Genomic DNA, 26,928 nt, shown 5'->3' on the forward strand with positions numbered 1-26,928 from the left:
AACTTTAAATACTTTGACTTCAGTGGGATACTCAGATTCTTAAGCAGGGCCAAGGTCACACAGAAGTCTGTAATAGAGCTGGGAACCAAATCAGGTATCTAGATTATTTAGTCTGTGCTGGAACCATCCTTCTTCTCTTCCTCCTGTCTTTTTCTTCATGCTTTCATTCACTGTCCCTTGTGCTTGGAGCAGTTTCTCTCACCTTTTGCCCACCAAACAACCACCCTCCTTTCATACAATTTTTTCTTAAAAACACACTTCTTCCGATAATCTTTACAATGATGATCCACTACAGTCATGTTTGGAGAAAAGGAACTTTGGTACCAGTTGATCTGTCTGTCCTGCATTGTCTAAGCCATCAGAATGGGAACAGAAACCACATCTTATATGTTTGTATAGCAAGAGGCACACAGACCGCACTCAGGAAACACTAATGCAACAAATCTGCAGCCAGATAGAGCTTCAGAAGCCTCTCAACATTGTAACAGAGTGGAGGATTTCAGCCTTTCTGACTTGTCTTCAAAACCACTTGCTTCCAAGACGATTTGACTAGTATTCCAAGGCCTATGCCATGCAGCAGGGCAATTCTGAGTCAATCCAGAAGTGAGTAGAGGTGAACATGAATACTAGCCAGTTCAGTTTATTCCTTTGTCTGCTTTTTTTTTTACTATCACTTTATTCTTCAGCTTTGAGTTCATTGATGTGTTTTGTATTTCTGTACACTTTCTGCTGAGCATTACAGACTTTTAATGACTGCTTTCCCTGTATGCCTGACATTCCATTTCTTGTGCTGTACACCTTTGCAGTGTGTTGTGACTGCTTTCAGATTTATTGCTAATAAATCGGTTTTTCTATTTTGATTACTTGCATTCTGTTTGTATACCTTGCTATGCATTTTTAATTATGCACATCAGTATTTTTCATTGCTTGCTAACATACTCGTATGGGAAGCAGAATTTTCATTAGCAAGGCAATCAATCTATTTCTTGCAGTAACCTTGCTTTAACCTAGTTATCATTTATATCACAAATAATTCAGTCTTTAATTACTTCATCGGTTAACTATTCAAATTCACATGACTTAGCTTTATTATACAGTTTTGTAACATAATGGTCTAGCAGTCTTATCTGGCAACTGGTCTCTTGTAAAGACAACGTACCTTTCCCAAGTGACATTTTTGTATGGATCAAGTGTTCTTGAAATAGTTGAGTGATTCTGCAGTCCCCACAGTGCTCCTACAAAGAATGTACCATAGATCGCAGTGCCTCTCAGCCTGCCACATATAAGAGAGTGGAAGATTTCAGCCTTTCTAAATTTGTCTTCAAAATCATTTGCTTCCAGGAGGATTTGACAGTCTCTTCTCAACCCTCCCCCCAACCCCTGCAAAAAAAAATTCTCTCCCGGAGAAATCTTAGGAATTCAAGTAACTTGATTTGTTCAGTTTTGTTCAATGTTTGCCACAGATTCAGTTTCCTTTTGACGTCTTACAGTAAAGTATGAAACACAGGAGTACTGATAAAAGACTAGTCCTTATTTCCTTGCCTAGCTACATCAGAGTTGCAGAAGATTATGCCCCTGTCAGGCAACAGGAGTCAATATCCACTGATTCCAACAGTACTGTTACCCATATACTTGGAAGTACTCTAAGAATAGCTGAGTTTTAAACTAACCGGAAACCTAATGACTGATTATCAACAATCTAATCCAAGCTCCTGCTGAATTCCATCTCCAGTGGATTCTTCTGAAAGACAGCACTAACTTTTACCCCAGATGGGATTAGCTCTGTGAAAGCTACCATATAATCACACAGTTCTGATACCATATCAGTTCAGAGACAGTGCTGACAACTTTGGAAAGATCTGATATCTAGTTCCTCATATAGCCCTACAACACAGTGCAATCCAGGAAATATAAATCACACGTAATTAACAGTGTTGCTCCTTTACTCTCCTTCCAGAATTATTCTTAACTGACCTGACCATATTTATATATGTTTTAAATTTTCCTTTCAGTTAGAAGCTATATTTAAGGACTAACACTGAAGCCTTTACATTGTAGAATTGCTAGAATTGGGGTCTGCATAATGGGCAAGAATGTTGATAGGTTAAAAGATAGCAGAAATCAACAAAAGTGGACTTTGCAAGGTGTATCCAGTGATTCCACAATACACAAGAACCAGCAGGGGGAAAGAGGGGAAGGCCACTGCTAACAGCCAGTGCCAAAAATGTAATCCAGTACAAAATGTAGATGAGAGTAATAGGCCACTTGGAATCTCCACTAGGAAAACATCACTTATTGTATTAAAATATAGTTTTTAATAACTAGTTTTTATTTTTGCCAGTTTCTTAGCTTTACTTCAAAGCAATATTTCCTTGCAAAGGATTTGTTAGAGAAACTGAATGGTCTACGAGAGAGAGAATGAATGAATCTCTGGTGTTTAAAGTGAATATTTCGGCATTTCAGCTCATAGGATCCTGTTTGATATCAATCTTAAATTTGCTAAGAAAATAATAGCAATTACTAGGGAACTTGCATTTGCTCAATGAGTTCTTAGAGAGTTCCAAACACTTTAAAGAGAGGCTCAAAAAAAAAATCACCTTGAACATTGTCTGGAAGAATCTGATCCAAATTGAATTTCTGAAAGAATAATTTTAAGAAAGTAACCTGTATCTTTTATATTTATTATAGTATTTTTATATCTTTAAATAGTCAAACTCAGGAATGATACTAAGAACAAAATCACATAGAAAAATAACACTACAATTGGTAGCTTGTTATTTAAAGGAAACACATTTTCCCCTATGTAATGATAATGATCTCAATCCTACAACAAGAACTGCTAGTGTATGTTTCAAGACTGGCACAGGCATCAGCATTAGCAGCTTAAAATGCTGGAGCAGGGAAAACTATCTATTCAACATCTTTTGAGAGATGGTTTTATAGGCTATCAGTGCTTGATTTCCAGGTTATAGTTCTGACTCTTATTTTCTTCTATGACAGGTTTCAGAGTAGCAGCCGTGTTAGTCTGTATCCGCAAAAAGAACAGGAGTACTTGTGGCACCTTAGAGACTAACAAATTTATTTCAGCATGAGCTTTCGTGAGCTACAGCTCACTTCTTCGGAGCAATACAATGGAACATACAGACAGGAGTATTATACATACAGAGAACATGAAAGGTGGAAGTATGCATACCAACAGGAAGAGTCTAATGAGATGAGCTATCATCAGCAGAGAAAAAAAACTTTTGAGAGTGATAATAAAGATGACCCATAGAAAGGTGTGAGGAGAACTTAACATAGAGAAATAGATTCAATAGTGTAATGACCCAACCATCTCCAATCTGTTTAAGCCTGAGTTAATGTATCTAATTTGCATACATTTAATTCGAGTTCAGCAGTCTCTCTTTGAGTCTGTTTTGAAGTTTTTTTGTTGCAAAATTGCCACCTTCAAGTCTGTCACTGATCGGTTAGAGAAGGCTGAAGTGTTCTCCCACTGGTTTTTGAATGTTATGATTCCTGATGTCAGATTTGTGTCCATTTATTCTTTTGCATAGAGACTGTCCGGTTTGGCCAATGTACATTGCAGAGGGGCATTAGCCATCAACAAAAAAACTTCAAAAACAGACTCCAAAGAGAGACTGCTGAACTCGAATTAATATGCAGGTTGTAGAACCCAGAATGCTGAAATAAATTTGTTAGTCTCTAAGGTGTGACAAGTACTCTTGTTCTATTTTCTTCTATGCCTCTTGTTTTGCCTGATGAGATAATTTTGCAGGTGTTAATATAATTACTACTCTAAGCAATATATTGCTTTTTAATAGAGAGCAAGAGAGCAGAATCTAAGCCAGGAGCTTCTTACTAGTATAAACACTTGTGTGCTTTTACAAGGCAGATAAAGACCTAAATTATGTTGCTAATTAATTTTATATTTCCTCTGGCTACCCAAAAAAAACTGGAGCTGTTCAGCATTCCCAAAATGATGTTTTTGCCAAGAATTCAGGTATGCTATTAACAGGACAAGCCAGAATAGCTGAGGTCATGCATTCTGTAATGCACACACCAAAAATAAATAAAGGATAACAAATTCAAGGCAGGCACATGTTTGCAAAAAAACAAACAAAAAAAAGAGGGTGTGTGGAAATGAAACTGTTCCCACAGCAAATGAACAACAGCAGCTAAACATGCACAAGGAAAAATGACATTTTTTGCCAACATTAGTATTGCGCGACAGAGATTTAGAAAAAGAAAAGTTTAGTGACACTAAAAAAAAGCAGTAACTCACTTCAAAAGAAAACTTTTTTTTTTAAATCAAAGGAGAGAACTTTGGTGAATCTGCACATCTAGCAGTAGATACTACGAATGGTTTGTACTTCATGCATACTATCAGAAAGATTAACATGTGATTTTAATTTATTTTCCAATTTCAATTTTCTTTTCCAAAAGCAAGAGAAGACAGTTACCTTTTTCCATAAGTAGTGTTCTTCGAGATGTGTTGCTCATGTCCATTCAACTTAGGTGTGTATGCTTGCTACATGCACGGGAAGTTTTTCTCTAAGCAATATCCATAGAGGACTTAGCTCTGGCACCCCATGGAGTGGCACGCGTATGCCACAGCATATAGGGTACCACTGGCCCCATCCACTCTCAGTTCCTTCTTTATGGAAACTCCAACACTGGGGAAGGAGGGCGGGTTGTGGAATGGAAACAAGCAACACATCTCAAAGAACACCAGCTATGGAAAAAAGGTAACTCTTTTCTTCTTCGAGTGATTGTTCATGTCCATTCAACTTACGTGACTCCCAGCAGTACCCCTGGAGGCAGGTAAGGAGTTCACAGACATGTAGATTGCAACACAGCTCTATTGAACCCAGCATCATCCCTGGCCTGCTGTGTGATGGCATAGGGGGCCATGAACGTGTGTACCAAAGACCACGTCACAGTTTTGCAGATATCCTCAGTAGGCCACCGAGGATGTCTGTGCTCTAGTCGAGTGGGCTCTGATGATCGGCGGTGGAGGGACTCCTGCTAACTCGTAGCTGGTCCGAATGCAAGAGGTGATTCAGTTAGAAATCTTTTGCATGGACACTAGGAGGCCCTTCATTCTATCAGCTGTAGAGATGAAAAGCTGAGTTGACTTCCGGAAAGGTTTTGTCCACTTTAGATAGAAAGCCAGAGTCCTTCTTTTGTGTAAAGCATGAAGGCGCCTTTCTTCACTAGTCTCATGGGGCTTAGAGCAGAAGTCTGGAAGAAAGATGTCCTGGTTCATGTGGAAAGCGGCCACTACCTGGGGAAGGAAGGCCAAGTGGGGCCGGAGTTGGACCTTGTCCTTATTGAAGACCGTGTGCGGCAGTTCTGAGGTCAGGGCTCGCAGCTCGGAGACTTGCCTCACCAAGGGCAGACCCGTGAGCCTAGACAGAACCAAGTTGAGATCCTACCGAGGTGCCAGTGACTGAACTCGAGGAAAGAGACTCTCAAGGCCTCTAAGGAACCTGACCATCATGTCATGGGAGAACCCAGTCTGCCCCTGGATTGGCGAATGAAAGGCTGAAATGGCCGTCAGGTGCACTCTGATAGAAGAGTGTGCCAGGCCCTGGTTCCTTAAATGAAGCAGGTAGTCCAAGAATGACTGCACCGAAGAATGCAAAGGGGAGATGCCCCATTTGGCCACCTACCACTTTGCCAGGTAGGTCTGCCTAGTTGAGGGCTTTCTACTCTATAGGAGGACCTTCTGGACCCCATCCGAACAGGCCTGTTCATCTGGGTTCAGCCAGGCAACATCCATGCCGTGAGGTGGAGGGACACGAGGTTGGGGTGCAAGAGTCAGCTGTGATCCTGTGACAGCAGGTCTGTGTCCCTCAAAGATGGCAATGTGGAAGTACGCATCTTTCAGGTCAAGGGTGGCGTACCAGTCTCCTGGAACTAGGGCAGGGATGATGTAAGCCAGGGAGACCAAGTGGAACTTCAGTTTCTTTAAGTAGCAGTTCAAGTCCTGCAGGTCTAGTATGGGCTGCAGACCACCCTTGGCTTTTGGGATTAAAAAGTATCGGGAATAGAACACCTTGTTCCTGTACTCCACAGGAACTACCTCCACCGCACCCAGCTGTAGTAGACCCTCTACCTCCTGTACGAGAAGATTCTTGTAAGAGGGGTCCCTGAAGAGAGATGGGGAGGGGAAGTGGGAAGGGAGGAGGTAGGAAGTAACTGAAGGGTGTAACCCTGCGCCACCATATTGAGGTCTGATGTTATAGATGTCCATGCAGGGAGTAAGGAAGAAAGGCGGTTGGCAAACAGAGGGGAGGAGGGATCCGGGCAACAGTCCGGTAGGTCACCCTTGAGTGTCTCCTCAAAATGGGCGCTTGCCCATCTGCTTACTGTGGGTCGAGCCCACCTGGGATGTAGATGGGGGTTGGTGGTCAGGGCGCTTCTTGGATATTTTGTGGGGAGGTTCCTGGCTAGGGTGGCTCCCCTGGCTCTGAGGCTGCTGTGGCTTAACTCGCTTGTGGGCAGGGCTGGGGATGTACACACCCAGTGTTTTTAAGGTCATACAGGAATCTTTCAGACCATGGAGTTCAATGTCCATCTGTTCTGCGAACAGGGTGTGCCCATTGAAAGGGAGGTCTTGCATTGACTGCTGAGCCTCTGAGGAAAGACCAGAGAGGAGCAGCCACGAATCCCTGCACAATGAGATAGCCGATGCCATGGTACGGGCAGCGTTGTCTGTCGCATCTGATGCCACCTGGAGAGCTGCTCTGGCTGCAGTCGAGCCATCATCCAGGATCGCTCGGAACGCCTTCCTAGAAGCCTCAAGAAGGGCGCTCTCGAACTTGGTCATGGCCTGCCACATATTAAAATCACAGTGGCCTAGTAAGGCCTGAGGGTTGGCAACTCGCAGCTGTAGGCTGGAGGATGAATAAACTTTACACCCAAATGAGTCCAATCTCCTTGAGTCTTTATTCTTACGGGTAGCCCCTGGAAGACCCTGTCTCTCCCTCTACCACTAGGGAATTGGGAGCTGGGTGGGCATAAAGGTACTCATGGCCCTTGGATGGCACAAAGTACTTACGCTCCACCCTCTTGGAGATCGGAGGCAAGGAGGAGGAAGTTTGCCAGAGGGCATTTGTAATTTTAGTGACCCCTTCATGTAGGGGCAAAGTTACCCTGGTCAAGGCCATGGAGCAAAGAACATTAAAGAGGGAGCATGCGGGTTTCTCTAACTCCTCTGCCTGGAGGCCCAGGTTGGTGGCAATCCCCTTTAACAGCTCCTGATGCACCTTAGTATCATCCTGGGGCACTGGTGGAGGGGACCCCGTTATGGCCTCATCTGGTGACGAGGAGGAGGAAGCTGGTACCAGGGGGTCCTCTGCAATCATTGGTGGTCTGGTGGCTTGCTCACCCGCTTCCTCTTGTGCCTGCGGGGTGCCTGAGCTGAGGTCTCTTGGGCTAGAGTGGGGTGGGAGAGGGCGGTTGCCAGTCTCTCCGAAGCGCTGGATATCAAGCGGGTGGCCTGAGAGGGTTGAGTGAACCCCCATGAGTTCCATGGATACCACCGTCCTGGCCATGGAGTCTGAGGACACAGGCCCAACTGCCATGCTGCTGATGTAGTCTGCACTGTAGGTGCCAGAGCCTGTCCTGCCGCTAGGGAATCTTGCTCCGAGCCTGAGCCAGAGCCCAAGTGGTCGCTTCTCTGTGACCAACACGGGGCTGATTGGTGGCTCTGTCTCAATCAGTATGAGACATCTCTCCTGGAATTGGATCTGGCTGACCTCGACAAGTGTCTGGATCGGGCCCTTGGCCACTGGCAGAGCTCTGCAGATCTGTGACGGCACCAGCCTGACGATCTACACCTGTTGCTTAATGAGCAGTACTGGGATGTGGAGCAGGATTGGGATCTAGAACGGGTTTGGTGTCATGAAGATGTAGTCGCATATGGTGATGCCACCCTGGGGGAGCGGCAATGGTCTGGGGAACAGTACCGTCAGTCCCTTGACCTGTCCCTGGAGTGGTACCAGTGCCACAGATTCCACGTGCCGAGCGCAAAACTCCTGCTGGGGGGCGTGTGCCTCCAGAGGTCTGCGCCCAGTTACTGGTGAGTCGCACCTTGAGCCTCTCTCCCCTTGTCTGAGGTCCAGAGACCAGATGGGGCTGCAAAGCTTCTGCCTATTGTGGTCAGAAGCGTGTTGGCTGTGAGAGGGCGACTGTTGGCAGGACGTCCCCCGCAACGGGGAGTGCTGCCGGAAAGGTGAAGACTGTGGTAGTCCCAACGTGGGTTTACCCTGGGACTGGGACTCTGCAGGGGCCAGAGTGGATGGCACCGGGTGGGACATAATGTCTTGCGCCATTTGCAGGGCCTCCAGTGTGGATGGCACCTGGAGCTGATGGGGACTTCTGCCGCTATCCGGGGTAGCCGACACGGAGTGAGCTGGGCTACACAACTCGATCTGAGCTGGAGCCCAGGATCCTGAAGGGGGTGAAGAGGCACCGGAGACAGGGCCTTGTCCATCACAGACTTGTCCTTTCCCTTGCGGGAAACTAGAGATCTTCCTTGCCCCATGTTCCTGGGCTTCTTGGCTGAAGCCATGGAAGGAGACCAGTGCCGGCTTGTAGACGGTTCCAGTGGGGTGCTGCATACTGAGGTCATGGTGCTCGGCACTGAATTGGAGCACTGCTCCAGCATCGGGATAAGAGCAGACTCCATCACGAACGCCTTCAAATGAATGTCATGCTCCTTCTTCAGCCTGGGCTTCAAGGACTTGCAGATTTTGCACTTATCACTGTGACCTTTGCCCAAGCACTGTAAACAACTATTATGTGGATTGCTAATGGGCATGAGCCTTTGACAGTGATTGCAGGGTTTAAAGCCTGAGGACTGGGGCATGCCCCATCCCAAGCTGAAGTGTAGACATGCCCTAAGTCTCTAACTTAACAAATAGTTTGACCTATACGAGAGGAAAAATATATACAATAATATTTGCAAGAGGCAAATGAGTTCGAATGAACGAGAAGCAACATCTCTAGCAGAAGCAGCACTAGTTCCATGCTCCGTCACTGGCAGCAAGAAGGAACTGAGGGTGGAAGGAGCTGGCAGTGCCCTTTATGCACGTGCCACTCTAGGGGGTGCCAGAGCTGGTCCTCTATGGCTATTGCTGAGGGAAAAACTTCCAGCGCCGGTGCATGTGGTGAGCACACACACACCTAAATTGGATGGACATGAGCAATCACTCGAAGAAGAATGAGCCAGACTTTCAAGCAGTTGTATGTACACTGAGCTGTGTGATGTCCTGGATAGAGAATGAGAGATAAAATGAGAATAGGCAGCAGTACAAGATGGAAGGATAACTGGGTTTGTGAAATTAATTTTACTTTTAAATGTCTTTTCCTTTCTTGCTTGCTTTTCATATAGGCTGCCTTTTCCTTCTGATCCCATAGTTCAAGTAGAACAACTCCCCAGGAATTATGTTGATAAAACTCTATAAATACCCAAGACATAAATGCTGTAGACAGTTATTTATATAGTAGATAGTATAGAAAGGAATAAAGAATCAATTGGTCCAATTCCCCATTTACCTTGAATTCTCAACAGAAGGAGAAATGGCAGCCAAGACAGTTCTTCTGGGAAGCAGATTAAGATGTAGAAAATACAACTCACCATTTAATTGCTTAGTAAAGGCTCAAAGTTTCAAAGTTGTAAGATAAGTTCTCTGCTTTAAAACAAAATTTTATATTTTAAAAGTAATTTAATTATTCAATTATTTTTGCAGCTGGGGAAACCAAGGATTGAACAACACTGAGCAACTAGTAGAAATGTAGGATACTTCCCTGAATGAAAAGTTAAAAGAACTGTGTTTAATAAAACATCAAAGAAAATATTAAAATTGTCTGTCCCTTTCAATGTCAGCAATTCAGGGATTTTTTTTTTTTATCAAACTGTCATGTTCAGAGTCATTGTGTTTAACTAGGCTTGAGTCTTCTCATTTAAACTAGTTTTAAACTTGTGTAACCTCTATTGACTCACAGGTGTTACTCCTGAATTAGACCTCTACAAGGGTTGTCTACCTGGCAAGTTATTGCATGGCAAGCAGAGCAGCCAGTCACACAGTACCATCTTTGCAGACACTGCTACAGCGTAGTAGAAGTCCCAGAACATGCCTTAGCACAGAGGTCCGCAAACTGTGGGGAGCGCCCCTCTACGGATGTGCAGAGGAATGTTTGGGGCATTGCAGTGAGGCCTGGGCCAGCCCCCATGAGGGGTGAGGCAGGAGTGCCACCCAGCCCCACTCCATCCCCAGCTCTGCTCTAGCTGCGGCTCTGACTCCTAGCTCTGCTCCCGGCCACAGCCCAAGCCTCGCCTCTACCCTGGTCCCAGACCACGACTTCTACTTCCAGCCTCCGGCAGCAGCTCTGCTCCCGTCCCCAGCCCATCTCCAGCCTTAGTGCCCAGCTGCAGCTCCGCTCCCGGCCCCGTCCTGCCCTTGGCAGCAGCTCAGCCCTAGACCTGTCCCCAGCTGTGCCCCCCCCTAACCCCTGTCTGTGTCCCCAACCCCCCTGGAGCTGTGGTCCCACTCTCAGCCCTGGTTCCCCGGGAGGGCTGGTGCAGACAGAGGCAAGGGGGTGGGGGTGCAACCATGAATAGTTTGGAGATCACTGCCTTAGCATATTGAAAGCATAGTACAAGACCCAAGGTAAGAAACAGGCCCAACTGTTATCTCTCTAATTACTCTCTTCTAAAGTCTTCCTTCTTCAGCTAGTGAATCCAGGAATATAGTTCCCTATAATTTACTGATATTTTACAGACTCTTTGTTCATGCTCCAAATGCAGTAGTTCCAGAGTTAGAGAGGGCCAATATTAATAATAGACAGTTCAACCATAGATGTTTAAAGATGTGAACAGTCATTTGAGCTACACCTTTGCCCCTGAAGTTTACACACGTATAGGAAAAAGTTAAGTTGTCAATTAAAAACACAAAACTGTGCTTTATGGTCCCCAAAGAAATGGAAATAAATGTGCAAGTGTACAGCACATTTGCAGCTATTTCCTGTCCATGACCTGTTACATTGCAACGCAAGTCTGGGTTTGAGGAAAGCATTTTCTCATGCCAAAATTGTCTGGAATGTATAAAAAAGGTCAAGACTAGGAATTTACATGTTTCACAGTTATTTTGGAATTACGGGAAAGGAACTTGGCTACTCGTGGCATTGACTCAAGCATACCGGTCACACAGGTGTAATAAACGTAGAGTGCTCTGTGGCACAGAGACTTTCAATCCCAATTCCACTTCATTAGAAGAAAGGAGCATGTCTAAAATCATTGGAACAACACAGATAAACTGGTTTTGAGAGAAAAAACAAGAATCACTTCTAAAACTCTTCTCTTTTTAGAATGAAACCTGACAAAATGGATTATTTAGCTATGTAACTACTATTCATTTGTTTAACAATGTGTATTAAAATTTTTAAAGCCATTTTCTGTTCAATACAGTTCAGACAGCATATTGAAGTCACACACACTGTGTGATCTGTGATGGAAACTGTTCTTTCTTGCTATTTTCCTTAATAAAAAATAAGAATAATTCAGATTGAAATGTTTGTTTACTTGGTGTGCATAGGGAAACTCAACAGTCACATGGGGATATTAGCCCTTAACCTTCCATTTTTGTGGTGTTCATTGGAACTAAAACAATGAAAATATTACAAGGAAGGCAATATAAATAGTTTCTAACCAGAACCTCAACGAAAAATTCTAGAAATTACATTAAAGAGAAGGCTCTTTGACATTTCCAGTCATATTTTGCAGACTCTGGAGGTCTAGATAAGCATCCAAACTTTCAGGTGTTAATATGAACCTAAATCCAAACTTCTGAAATGTACATCACTATTTGTATTATTTGTTGCATTCTGACAAAAGCTTTGTCCTGAGCAAGGTATCACAGAGTGATTAAAATGTCCAGGCTTTTAAAGATAATAAGTATTTTTATCCAGTGCATGCTTGGAGCCATGAATAGGAACAAAGAAGAGAAAGGGACTACAGGTCAGACATCAATGCAGAAAGAACATAGCTGATGTAAGTGGAGTCAGGATGAGCTCTACCCTGACATCTGGTGGTGAACTGTGGCGAGTTGTGCAAAAGAACTTCAGGGGCTGATCTTGTTTGCATAGGCACACCCACCCCGCCTAGCATGAGCCCACAGCTGTCCAAATGGTCACTTTGGCTGCTGTGGGATCCCCAGTTTCTCTGTTATGGGGCAGGAAGAATAAAGTGTTACCCTGATTATGTGAATCAAGGCCAGTAGAACTGCTTTATGACAGAGGGACTCGCCATCAACTAAGTAGCACTCGCTAGACAAGGGACATGGGTTCCAAAACCCAGTGAAATGAGAGAGACTAGGGATAGGTATTTGTATTGCGGGTTGTGGGCTCCCCCTTGAGGGCCTGATACCCCAATTGCACTGCTTCCTCTCTCCACTGTTGATTAACAGAGCTAATTTTGACTCTATTAGGAGTCTAGTTACAGGCTACTGTGCTGAATTCACTTTGGGCCAATGGTGCATCAGCACTGGGGTTCTCCTACTACAAGCTGAAATCACTAAAGAGCTAAAATTACTAAGAGCTGAGATCACTGAGTGCTGTGTTAACTAGTGGGGGAGCCTGAAGATATATTGCTAAGCAGCTGGCAGAGCGGAGCAGTTTATGGGATGGTTGGAGCAGCCCACGGGACGGTGAGTGGAGCGGAGTGGAACTGCACAGTTTGTGGGACGGCTGGAGCGGAATGGCTGGCAGAGCAGAGCAGTCTGTGGGATGGCTGGAGGGGCTCACAGGACAGCTGGTGGAGTGGAGTGGCTTGTGGTGAAGGCTGCAGCAGAACCGCACGGAGAGGCAGGGCAGTTGGCCTCAGACCATGTAAGGTGCCCCTTAACACCCCGCATCCTCTGCCCATTTCCACCCAGGCTTGGGGGGAAAACTCTGTAAATAAACATTTGAACTCTGGGGCTACACTGACCAGGAACAGAGACTTTTGAGACTTTGGGTGATTTTGGGGTTACTGGACTCAAGAACCAAGGGGAAAGAACACAGCCCAATTTGCTGGGGTGGGTCTTTGCTCATGGTTTGGTCTATGAACCCTAGTTGTGGTGTTTTCCCAATTTAATGCTGATGTCATTTACCTCATGTTGTTAAAAATTTTCTGCTACACCGAGACTCTGTGCTTGTGAGAGAGGAAGTACTGCCTCTTTGTGGTACCCAAGAGTGTGTGTAAGATTTTCCCTGGTCACTGGGTGGGGGCTCAAGCTGGTTTTGCGTTACATTGTTGGGAGGGGACCCCTCTGTAATGAACCCAGCCCTTGCTGCTATCAACTCGGCCTGGCAGAAGGGTTACACTTAGATATGTTAAGTATAAGAAAGATGTAACTCACTAGATATGTTAAGCATAAGAAAGACGGAGGGCTCGAGCATTATTCGTTATAACTAATGTACCAGTCTGGACTCAGAGATCCAGCAACAGTTATGTGCTGAGGGAGCCAGCCCAGTAGAAATAAGGTGAAATCTACATTTGCTTTACAAAGAGCTGAGTTGTATTTGAGCTCTAGTGACCTATAAAGGATGAAAAAAGGACCATGATATCTATCGCTGAAGGACTGTGATGAATAAATAGAAGAGAATATAACTTGGCCCCCAAAGTGGGATTCATCAGACACACATATGATACACTAATGATCCAGATAAAGAATAAACTTCAAATATTAATGTACTAGAAAAGGCTGACTTGTCCAAGCATAAGGGGCTGCCAAGAACAAGTTATGAAGACAACAGTAGAGAAGGATAAAAAAGGAAGAAGTTAGGCAGGTATTGTAGATGGACTGAAGGAACAGAGCAGGAGAGGAAGAGCTACAAAATGAGAATGGAAGGACAGAAATGCAAGGAGAAACAGAATTGTGCAGAGCCCTAAAGGTGAACAGCAGAAGCCTGAATATGTTTGGAAGGTGAGGGGAAGCTAATTAATGTAGGAGAGAAAGATTGGTTCTGAATAGCATTACGGACAGGGCAGAGCAGGATTGAAGTGAGAAGCAGAGAAGTTATGGAAGCAGAACTTACATTAGTTGAGGTGAGAAATGATCTGAGTTTGGGTAAACATTTTCATGCTAAGAATGGAGAGGAAATAACATATAGATTCGAACACTGAGCTTCAATAGGAGCAGCAATATTGTAGTACAAATAGAATTTCACTATATACTAGATGTATTATATTGTATAATATTTTTCAGGCAAGTTTCATCATGTTCTCTAATGGATCAGATCTATCCATCTATTATATTTAACTATGAAGGTGTAGTGATGTTGGGCCTGATTCTGATCTCACTAACACCACTGTTAATCAGAAGCAAATCCAATGGAATTACACAGGTGCAAAACCAAGATCTCAATTTTTACAATTTTCCTCATTATTCTCTGTTGTTCAGAAATTGTTTGCAAGAACAAATTCTGGTTATGATGGCTCACAATCTGCTCACTGCTAGTATTCATGTGAGAATTCATGCAGTGTGATTAGTTACCTAAGTCACATGTTGTTTCTGTTCCCTGGCTGGATAACTGTAAGTGAATCCACTCACTGCTATTGTGCCTGCCCCATGCCAGAGCATAGTGTGGCAGGCACTCCCTACCTCAGTTTACAAGGTGTAGCAGCCAGTCTGGAGAAGGGCAGCCTATGCTGTAAGCTCTGGCTACAGTCTTTAAGCAGTTAAGTAATAACCAACGCAGTATATGGCTGTCCACACTTTTAAACAAACAAATATAAGAGACAGGTGACTGGTTGCAGTGCTTGAAGCTGACGCACTGGGAGTCGTGGGTTAGCTCTTCCTCTGTCCCAACTTCACTCAGTACTACTCTCAGAGGCAGCATGTCACCTCCCAGTCATGTTAGGCCTCTGGAGGACTAAAACTCACTGTTACCTGGCCCAAGTTGGTTTTCCTTAAGCAAGGGGTTGGTGGAGGCCCTGGTGCCCTGACAAGGGGCTGAGACAGCCTGGCAGACCTGTCACAATGACCTAGCCTGTGAAAACTACCATTTCATCCCCAAATTTAGTTTCATGATTAAACAAACCTCAGCTACACATCTGAAAATTACTTCCACCAACATATGTACAAACAAAACTTAGCTTGATGAAAGCTCAAGGAAAAAACCTCCCTTCTATTTGTCCAGCTCTGTCCAGGACTATTCAGCACCTATGGACAAGTCCTTTTACTTGATATATCACAGCTGGTATGCCATGCAACATGACAGAACTTCAATTTCAAAGGTTACCAGGTATGAGGATAGTGCACTGCTATAGTTATGATTGTATTACCATTCAGATTACAAATTCCTGCTTTTCAGGGACTCATAAAATGACTGTAAAAATTGTTAGGGGATGATTTGGTCCCAAGTTGCACAATATGCCCTATGCTGACAGTATTGAAGAAATGTCATAGAGGGTAACACAACTCCAAGGTGGGGAAGAATTTTGAGTACCTCAGCTGTGATGCTCTAGCTGCAGTTCCTTTGGTTCAAGGGAGCGGGAGCTTCTGGCAGGACAGTCTCCATGAGGGCTCCTAAGCTTTAGAATTCACTCCTTTACCTGGTCCCAAATAGCCCCAAATGTGTTGCCCTTCAAGGCATGTGGCAAGGCATATATCTATTTGAGTGGGCATTTGGAGATGGCTAAGGTATACAAGATTGTCAGGTCTAGGGTTTTTTGTTTTGTTTTTGATCAGAGCTTGTGGGGGATCTGAGATGAGATATTTATGTTATGAAGGCTGGCTTTTCTGTTCCTGGCTGAAAAGGGATTGGCCTCTGCTCTACTACTGCTATTTTTCGTAACTGTGATTTAAATTACCCATCATGGCAGGGAGAGCTCTTGGATAGGTGTCTTTTTGGTGTTCAAATAAAAACAAACAAATTCCTATCCTCAAGTATAAAGGGCAGTTGGGATGACCACTGAGCAGGGTGGATTTTCAATAAGGTGGTAAATAGAGAACTAAAGCAGAAAATTAAGCTTGTCAATGTACCTGTGGGTCTTAAGTGGTAGGCCTCCCTTGTTACAACCCCCTCCAATCCTCCCTGCTGCTTAGAAAGAGCCCTACTACAGAGAAGAGGTCTTGCTGAAACCACAAAAATCAAGGAAGTTTACACAGCCAAGATAGGTGAAGTAATATCTTTTATTGGATCAATTTCTGTTGGTGAGAGAGACAAGCTTTCATGCTTACACAGAGCTCTTCTTCAGGTCAGAAAGTTTACAGTTAATCTGGAAAGTTGGTTTCTTTCCTCACACTCGTTGTTCACTCACTTCTTTGTGCCTAGGTTGGCAGAGGTCTCCACACGGTGGGTGATCCATCACAAGTACCATATGTTCCTCAATCCCACATGGTCTTCCATACTTCAACCAAGTGCAACCAAGTGCTACTTCAACCAAGTGCAAAGTAGCAACAAGCCACAGGTGCATACCACATGAGCACATAACAAACGGATGTGTGAAGGAGGTGATGACAGTCTTGTATCCATAACACATTCACCCCAAGGTGCACTTGTGCATCTGTTAGTTATTTATGGTTCTGTTCCCCCCCACTAGTAGCTTTACTAACAATGAAGCAGGTGAGTAAGCTTCTCCCTTAAAGAAAAAAAATGCATGTGCACTTGGGGTAGAGGGAAGGTTGAAATAGACCCCCAGGTAGGAGGCGATGTGTGTGCGACAAGCAACGCTGGAGGTATACTGTATCAATTGGGAGTGTAGGTTAGCATAGGTTAGGTTAATCTAGGTTAACACTTAAATCTTACATTTCTATATTCAAAGCACTTTACTAACGTTATCTAATTAGTCTTCAACAGCCCCATCAGATAGGTAGATTATTATGATTATCTGCACTTTATATGGGGGGAGGTGAAGCACAGAGAGGTGTGAGTAACTAACATAAGGCCACAGAAGGAGTCCATGTCGGAGCCAAGAGCAGTACTGGAGAGTTTGAGTCCCAGTCCTTTGCTAATTCCAGCAGAACAAGATCTCCTGAAGAATTTCAGGAACAAGAGGGCCCAGGACAATATGCATCAGCCTCACTTTCTTGTCCTCCCAAATGCTGACCAGTCAGCCCACAACACTTTGGGTACAAGGCAGGCTGTAAGAATACATGCCTGGGTAATACATGAGTATTTCAGTACTCACCTGGGCTGGAAATACAATGAGAACAGGCTCCTTTCAAACTATTAAAGTTCATTAAGTTTTGGAGATAGCATGATCCAGTGGTTAAAACATAGCTCTGCCACTTAATGACTCACTTAAGATTACATAGTGATATAAGGGGAGAATTTCAAAAACACCTAGCTGATTTAAGAACACAAGTTCAAAATGCTATTCCTTGTCTGTAAATGGGGAATGCACAACTTTAAGGTAGATTTGGGATGGCTGATTAGTGTTTATAAATATTTCAAATCCTTGGATGGAAGAATCTATGGAAGTACACAGCTAATAACAACTGTTTGGCCATGTTCCTATTAAACACTATGAGGGCTCACAATAATAGTGCTGATACCAGAAGCCTGTGAATTGGTAAAGAATATTGATTGAACTTTTACCCCCACCCCCTCCTTCCAGAGCTACTCCTGGGTGCACTGCAGACACTCCGGTTGACATTGCAGATAGTTGGCATGTTTTAATTTGTCATTTTATATAAACAAGCTCACCACCACTTCACTTCCTCCACTCCTATCCAGACACATGAATTGTTACTTGACAGATGCTCCTGTAGACAGGTGCTTGTCTAAAATCTACCTGACCATTTTAAAGTATCATGCCGCAAATTATCTACCATGTAATGCAGACATGCCACGCTGTTTTCTTCTTTCATTTTGGCCCAACTGCTCATAAGATACAAGCTGCTGAAGCATATTCTTCTAGCCAGAACCCTTCTTATCTGCTCCAGCTGCTGCATGAACCAGGATGCAGATTACTATAGCTCTCCATGATACATCTCCAGCAAATTGCGCCTGGTTTCCAGCAACAATATCTTTTATTTCAATGCCCTTCAGAATGGCTCCTTTATGATCAGTAACAAAACAGCTGCTGCTTTCAGTTATTTCAAGAGCAAACATCTTCATAAATTAAACAAAAGCAAAAGAATAATCTTTACACCTCTGGGGGTCTCAACTCATGATTTAGCATAATGACGGGAATTGATGATTTATCCTCACTGCACAGAGAGTGGTAAGCTTGCAATAGATGAAGCCAAAATTTTGTATGGGAGCATCAAATAACAGGGACCGACAGCAATGTTATAGACAAGACAATAACTCTCTGCATATGCTGGCAACCTGTATGCTAGCTAATTTGTAAACAATTTGGGTTCAGGACTTATTTACAAGGAAATCCTGTTAAAGCAAAAAGTGCAACGGAAATCACAGACAATGAATAAATCACTGCAACTAAATCTATCCTTTTATTATCATGGCTGGTTTTAACCAGTTAATTTAGTGACAGACAGAGTCCTGGGGGACTGAAATCCTCTATGTCCACATAGCAAGTTCAGCACAGATGGCAAGAAAACAAGCTTCTCATACACATCCCTAGCCCACTAACGTTCAGCCCTGTTTGTTATGAAACAAATTGGCGGTGTCAGTTGTTTCTCAAATACAGCTGTCCACAGGTTTCCAGCGCAAAGGTATCACCACAAATTGCAAGTTTGTTGGAATGCTCAGAAAGACAAAACGTAACGGTCTCCAGTAGAGGTTATATATCAAAATATCCTGTCTCCAATAATGCAGTGGCACACTTTTCTATTGCAGATGCTGTACTGGTCTGTCCCTCTCCTACCATGTTCACCTAGGTGTTTTACAACACTATCTTTAATTGTTTCAACTAGCTGATAAAATACGTACAATGATAACACTCAGCAGGTACATAATGTTTTTTAATCCACAAATCTCAAAGCATTAGTAATGATCATCACCACCATTTTACAGATGGAAAATCTAAGGCAGAGAGGTGAAGTGGCTTTCCCAAGGTCTCTCAGCAAATCTATGATAGAGCTGGGAATAGGACCTCACCTCCTGATTCCTAGTTCAATACTCTGTCTACTGCACCATGCTATATTACAACAGCCAACAAACTCTGAATTAATTCCCATTTGGTCTGATATGATTTAGAGATGGGCCCAAGCCATGAAATTCAGATAAGGACCACCCAAGTTCAGGGAATTTTGGGTCCACTGTTTTGGCTCAGGTTCATTTCTCATTGGGCCCATCTGATCCAGTCTTCGCATCCATATTTCAAATGAGGACAGATAAACCACAGAAGATTTGGAGTTTTGTTTGGATAAGTAGCCAAAATCTCAGGCACTTACCTGAACCTTTCTGGTCTACAAGACAGGTCAGAAATCTTTTCCTTGGTCAGGCCAAAGAAATTATGAATGTTGTGTTTTGCCTTACACAAAGATCAAACAGGTACTTTTAATCAGATTAACACAAAACGAGCAAGAACAAAACATGAAGTCTCCATGAAAAAGAACAGCATGTCTTCCATTTGTGACAGTCTGTGTTGAACCAAACACAAATTGCCTGCTTGTCTCTGCATGACAGAAGAGTCCACAGAAATTGTCAGGTTTAGTGTAAAGAAAACAGCCATAACAGCACACACATCCAGGGTGACCAGATGTCCCAATTTTATAGGGACAGTCCTGATTTTGGGGTCTTTTTCTTATGTAGGCTTCTATTACACCCGAACTCCATCCCAATTTTTCACATTTGCTGTCTGGTCATCCTAGGTATGGTGTATGGTTGAACCCTGCCTTGAATTCGCTTCACCTGTCCCGATTTCACATTTGCTGTCTGGTCACCCTAGACCAGTGGTTCCCAAACTTGTTCCACCGCTTGTGCAGGGAAAGCCCCTGGTGGCCTGGGCCAGTTTGTTTATCTACCGCGTCCCCAGGTTCAGCTGATCGCGGCTCTCACTTACGGCGGTTCGCTGCTCCAGGCCAATGGGAGCTGCTGGCATGGGCTGAGGGACTTACTGGCCACCACTTCCAGCAGCTCCCATTGGCCTGGAGCAGCGAAGCGCGGCCAGTGGGAGCCGCAATCAGCCAAACCTGTGGATGCGGCAGGTAAACAAACCGTCCCGGCCCACCAGGGGCTTTCCCTGCACAAGCGGCAGAATAAGTTTGGGAACCACTGCCCTAGACACATTATGGGACACAGTAAGACTCAATTCTCTTTCTGGATTTCAATATCTCCTTTTCTGCTCCAAAGCTAGGAAATGCATAACCATTTAAAAATAAAAAAACAAGAAAAAATATAAGAAATAAAACAAGAAAAAGTTAATACAAAAATGTAGATTCTCAAAAGATAAGTTTGATTCAAGTTTATGTTTATTCAAAGCTGCTCATCTCTCTCTCTAATGCCCTTTACCTCACTTGCTCAACCCATTCTCACTAGCTCACTCATCATTCAACAAGTTCTTTCTTGCTAAGTATCTCTCTCCATATGGGCAAATTACTGAAATTAATCACTTCACTCAGTTTCACAAAGTGAAATCAAGCCCTGATAGCTCAGTCAATATTAAATATTTCCCCAAAAAAGTCTCTTGTTCATTGCTGTAACAAAATATTTAAAAAACCCGAATTCAAATCCCAGATGGTATCAAGGTTATTTAAAGGAGCAGAGTGAATTTACAGTTAAATGGGATAAAAAAAAAATAAAGACCTTATAATGGAGACTTAAAACAGTAATTGTGCTCAGATTATTAAAAATTGATTTGACACCACCAGGGACTATTTTCCCCCCTCACTTTGAAGAATTAAACACACTTTCCATAATATTTGCTTTGAGGGTAGTGATTGGTGCTCCTTAAAAGGATAGTAGCTACTCAAGAAAGAGCTATATCAGTGCTGACGGTGGTGATTTGATTTTCATTCCACTTTGTGTTACATTGTTTGCTGAACAGGATGCTTTTTAAAAATGTAATATTTATTTTCAGAATCTTAACCATTTTGATAGATTTGCTGAAATCTGTCCGAGAAGCCCATAACTCCTGTGTGGCAAAACACAGCACTGAACTGGGTGCAGAGTTGGAGAGAAGGCAAGAAGTATTTCATTTCTGAAAAACATGTATTCATTAAAAGGGAAAATAAAGCTTGGAAATCTGGCACAAAGAATTGTGTTTAAATTAAAGTTGCCTGAAGAGGTAGCCCTAACTTGCACTCTTACCATTTGGATTGATATTATGTGACTGTTTACAAGTATTACATACCATGCAAAAATATTTCTTTCTGAGAAACCTCAACAGTATGTTATACTATATGCAGCTTTGGAGAAGAAATAAAGGGAAATTATTTGGCTCTAGATTGTATACATACTGTACATCTAACATAAACGATAATGGGCCCAAATTAAAATGTCATACACAAAAACCTCTGAACTTTGAAAGTGTTCTAAAATCAATCTTGGATCAAGACATACATTTAGTGAACAGAGAAAATGAATCAAACCAAAACCTGAATCTGAATGGAAGTCCCTCCTAGGAGTAACAGACTGTCCCAGGTGGCCGGTTAACGGTTAAATAGTAAACAAGCAGCTGGGCCTGATACAGGTTACCCAAGCTCAATTAGAGAAGGCATTCCCAAGGATACAGAAAGTTCCCATGGAGAAGAGCTCTCAAGATTGCTTACCAGAGGAGAAAGCTAGAAGGTATGCTCCTAGAGATTGGAGAACTGTGGCTGGCAGATATCCAAGAGGGCCTGATCTCAGCCAGTGGGTCTCCCAGACAGTGGCAGGAAGCCCAGCCTGACAGGAAATATGTGCTGCCTTGGGGAAGAGCTTCAGTTGGTGGCTCTCCATGGACCCTGACGCTGGAGAAGGGCCCTCCCCAGTTTAGCTGCAAGAGAGCCCCAGGTGGAGAGACTGGATGATGTCAGCAGAGGTCTCACATGGGAGCAGGTGGACTCGCTCTCCCAGCTGGGATGAAGATTTTTCTTATATTTTTATTGGTCTTTTCTCATAGACTCATAGACTTTAAGGTCAGAAGGGACCATTATGATCATCTAGTCTGACCTGCACTTCTTCATACCTGAAGGTCTCTGCGGACTTGTTTAAATCCCAGGTGAAGAGAATTCAAGGCAGGGTTCAACCATACACCATGCCTAGGATGACCAGACAGCAAATGTGAAAAATCAAGATGAGCATGGGGGGTAATAGGATCCTATATAAGAAAAAGACCCAAAAATCATGACTGTCCCTATAAAATCGGAACATCTGGTCACCCTAACCATGCCCAATGGGTCCCTGAGCTAAAAGAAACTAAGTGTGTGAATTATAGTCAAGAGGTTAAACTCATCCTGGGAAAAGAACTTTAAATCTGATTGTGTATAAACAAGTGAATCCTTCCAAACTCGTATTAGACATCATGTTCAACCTTGTGCCCTTCTCAGCCATAGTCCGATTCCAACATGACATACCTGTTTATTTCCTGTTACTTGTTCAGACTGGCAGCTGTCTCACAAACCATTTTCATCAAAGCTTCTTATTGTCCTTCAAGGGCAAGGGCTCAATATAATCATATAAACTAGTAGATTATAGCTTGGGCAAGAAACTTCATCATTAACAGTACTTTTTTTGTACCTATATTACCATCCATTTGTCTAGGCTCTTGAGATAGTAATCCATTCAACTTTCATTTCTTCTTGCACCAAGGCCAGCCTATCGCTACTTCAGTTTAAGTCTTAAAGATGTGCTTCTGCTAGATCATTAAATGTCATCTTTCTGCGATAGTGATCAGACATGTATCTATGAACCGCGTACCACCATGGTTTTTAGCTTCTGAACACTGTAGGAGAGCCATAAATCATCTTTCTGTATCAGGTTATCAGACTTTTGCCTTCTCCTTTAACTCCTCAAAAGTAGCAATACATTCCAAAGTATATACTGCTAGCTAGTAGCACACCACTTATTATATGAGCAAGTATCATAACATCTTTCCAATCTGGACCTTAGCTTCCAGAAATCTGGGTGCCTGCATGAACCCTCTAAGCTTAATTACCAGCTTAGATTTGATCTCGCTGCCACCAGCAAGAATTTCCAGTGTCTTGGCTCACTCTGGTCCTCCAAAACCTTCCCTGGGACCCAAAGACTCAGATGCCTGAGTCTACGACAAAGGGAAATAACCCACTTCCCTTCCCCCTCTCTCCTCTACCAGACTTCCTCTCTGGGCTAACCTGAGAGTTACTGATGCAACCTCTTCACATCACAATACCAAGGCATGTCTCCTCTCTCCACAAAGAGACAACCCCAAATACAAGAAACAGAAAAGATTCTATCTCTCTTCCCCGTAGCTTCTCCCTCCCACCAATTCCCTGGTGCTGCAGAGATTTCCTCCGTAGATCTAACCAAAGAGAATTTCCCTCCCTTTCGTTCCTTAGCCTACCAGACAGAAAAACTCAAACAAGTCTTAAAAAGAAAGCTTTATATAAAAAGAAAGAAAAAACACATGAATATGATCTCTGCATCAAGTTGACAATACACAGGGCTATTGCTAAAAGAAAAATATGAATAAACAGCCTTATTCAAAAGAGATACAGTTTAAACATTCCAGCAAACTACACATACGTAAATACAAAAAAACAATAATAGCCTATTTTTTTTACTTTGTACTTAAACTGGGAAACTGAAGATTAGAAGTTTGAAGATAGAAAAAGATCCCTCTCATAGCTGAGAGCCAGAAAGACAAAGACAAACAAAACATTCCCTCCCTCAGCTTTGAAAAATCCGGTTTCCTGATTGGTCCTCTGGTCAGGTGTTTGGTTCCCTTTGTTAACCCTTTACAGGTGAAAGAAACATTAACCCTTAGCTATCTGTTTATGACAGCAAGGAATACGTAAATTTAAATCACTCCTGGAAAATATGAACCTTAGAGAGGGTTTTTATTTTTCAACTCACATACAGCAATAGGTTTAGATCGCCTAGCACAGATACATTTTAAATAGAGATGGCCCTGAACCAAAAACTACTCATCTGAACATCCAAATTCTGGGAAAGTTCAGATCTGGACATGAACTTTGTGGCTCAGGTCCATCTCTAGTTTTAAAATTCCTATTACACTTGGGAGTACCATAGAGAGAAACATGGCTGGCCACTGGAAAAGGGAGCATTTCACACAGTCTGTTGATTGAACCCTCTAGCTAGCACAGGATCACAGCAGAAAGCTCCAAATGGAAAAAATCACCACAATCTGGGGCTTGGCATGAAGATTCTCTTAGATCTGAGCCCATGCTTTTCACTTTAGACATTCAACTTGTGCTAATCAGTAATTAGCACAGGGCTGCTTTTCAAACATTACATTAAGCAAAATAAGCTAAGGCAATAAAATACCATATCGCAATCCATGCTTCTATAAAATTCTATGTTTTCATAGGGGTTTACCTTTTTAATTGCTAACAAATGGATCATTTATCTTTGTTCAAGTTTCTTTAAATTCCTATTAAGGAAATGCATATTTTTCATGGTCTATTCCTCATCAAAACTCATTTCTTATGCAGCATCTGGCATTTGATGAAGTATTGATTTTATCTAGTTTTACAGATGAGTTGACTAAAGCAAAAGAAAGTTGAGTGACTTGCCCAAGGTCACTGGATGAGTCAGTGTCTCAAGCAGGATAGGCATCATTAACACTCCTGGCTCCCAGTCTCATCCCTATCCTCATATTACCACATACACTGCCTTTTCTTTTCTTTCTTGAGTAATTTCAGTGCTTGAGAAAATGAAAGACAGTGTGAGCAGGAGATGGGCAATTTTTACTGCACACAGCTGTGCCAATCCACTCAGTCTTGACCTGTAAACAATCTTGAGCCTCAACACAGCTCTGCCCATATATCTCAGTTCTAGCCTTCATTACCATTGGTATTCCTGCTCTGGGCCTCTGTTGAGCAGAGACTGCCAGTTGGGCCAGATTGAGCAGTGGTTGTGCAAAGTACATAAATAAAGTCAAAGAACTCATTTTCACTTGTGACCTAAGCCCCTCAGCTCATTAACACCACAGAAAATTGAAAAAGGATGATCAGAACCAGACAGATGCAAACCAGCAAGTTCATGGCCAGTCTGGGAAATACTAACATTAAACAGGATTAATTCACATAATAATTAGAGAATAACTCAAATGGGAATGTAACTTAGACCATAAACAAAAATAATCATATTTCTAGATATAGAATAAATTACCTCCCACATTACATTCAAGCCAAATCTGATGCAGAAGGCATTCTCATACTGGGTACAAGGTGACACTGGACTGTAAATGTACTGTGCAAGGAACTGTACAGAGAATATGGTACATGCAGACTCACACTACTTTCTCATGTGGAAGTATAGCTACTTCAGGGTAAAGCTTTATACAATTTTTGTGACTTAGTTTATTCAAGTTACTACCTTACAACAAACAAAAAGTTGCCTTAATTGACACCAAGGCCATATTTTAGACAACGAGGACTATTGTGACATAGCTATGGTGCTGTAGCTATGCCAGTACAACCTGGTAGTGTAGATGCAGCCTACAGTATTCCCGCACTGTAGGAAAACCACCTTCTTGAGCAACGGGTGCTAGGCCAATGGAAACATTCTTCTGTTCACCTAGCTGTGTCTATTGTGGGGGTTAGATTAACACAGCTACAATGCTCAGGAGTGCGGATTTTTCACACCCGTGAGCACGGAAGCTATGTTCACAAAAGTTTTTACAGGTAAACTAGGCCTAAGATCTTGATCCTCAAAAGTCTGGTAAATTCAGAATAACTGGAACTGAGGGTCAAATGTTCCCTGTTTGATCCTACTGAAGCATATGGAATTACATGAGGGATAAGCTTGGCCCTGAAACTGTCTTTAAAGGCAATTCTTCTCTGTCTACAGACTTCAGAAATACATGCTGCAAGGCCTGGATACGAGGTGAAAAGCAACTACCCCCTGCATGAAAGTTACCACCTCAGTTTGGAAGTATTTTGTCATACATTAGAATTTGGAAATATCGCATCAGCCACTGGCCTGGTCTACATTTAAACTTTAGGTTGACATAGCTACAGTGCTCAGGTGTGAAAAATCCACACCTCTCAGTGCCATAGCTAGCCAGCCTTACCTTCAGTGCAGACACAGGTAGATAAACAGAAGAATGCTTCTGTTACCTAGCTACCATTGCTCGGAAAGGAGGTGTCCCTACAGTGACAGAAAAATCCCTTCTGCCACTGTAGGCTGTGTCTATGCTACACGGTTATGCCAGTGTAGTTACATCATTGTAGCTATGCTGCTATAGTCCCTGTAACACAGACCTGTATCTGCCCCTGTCCTCTTCCCTGCAGATACTGCACAGACTCCACCGGGGGTGCTCTCAGTGAAACTTTAATTCAATTTCCCTTCACCAATATCACCACAGTCCCCTGTGCTCCCACCTATTTACAATATTTGCTGAGCTTTACGTCCTCCCCACAGAACCTGAGGGGAACAGAGGTTTACCTACTCTGAGGTCCCTGTATGACCAGACAGAGAGCCCTGCTCTTCCCTCTCTCCCTCCCTGCACTTCCTTCCTGTGCCTCTTTTATCAGCCCTGGGCTGACATGGGGCCAATGAATTTTTTACTCTCCCTCTCCCCACCCAGCCTTATCAGCCCAATCAGCTTCTCCTGGGGCACTAATGAGCATCTAAGTGATCAGAGTGCAGGCTCACCTGCTCACTACCTGCACTCTTTTACATTGCCTTATTTCACAGTGGGATGCCTATTCAATGCAGAGATGCAACAGGAATCTCTGTAAAGATTTAGCCATCGTTAAATATTGGTCTACCTCCTTCTGACTCACCGGTACGGTATTTTGACGTTTTTATCTAGATGCCTCCCAACTCCCTAACTAAACAGGCAGGCAGACTGAGAGCTACATAGGAAATATGGTAATA

Source organism: Chelonoidis abingdonii, chromosome 8, assembly GCF_003597395.2.
Source record: "Chelonoidis abingdonii isolate Lonesome George chromosome 8, CheloAbing_2.0, whole genome shotgun sequence".
Classification (NCBI taxonomy): Eukaryota; Metazoa; Chordata; order Testudines; family Testudinidae; genus Chelonoidis; species Chelonoidis abingdonii.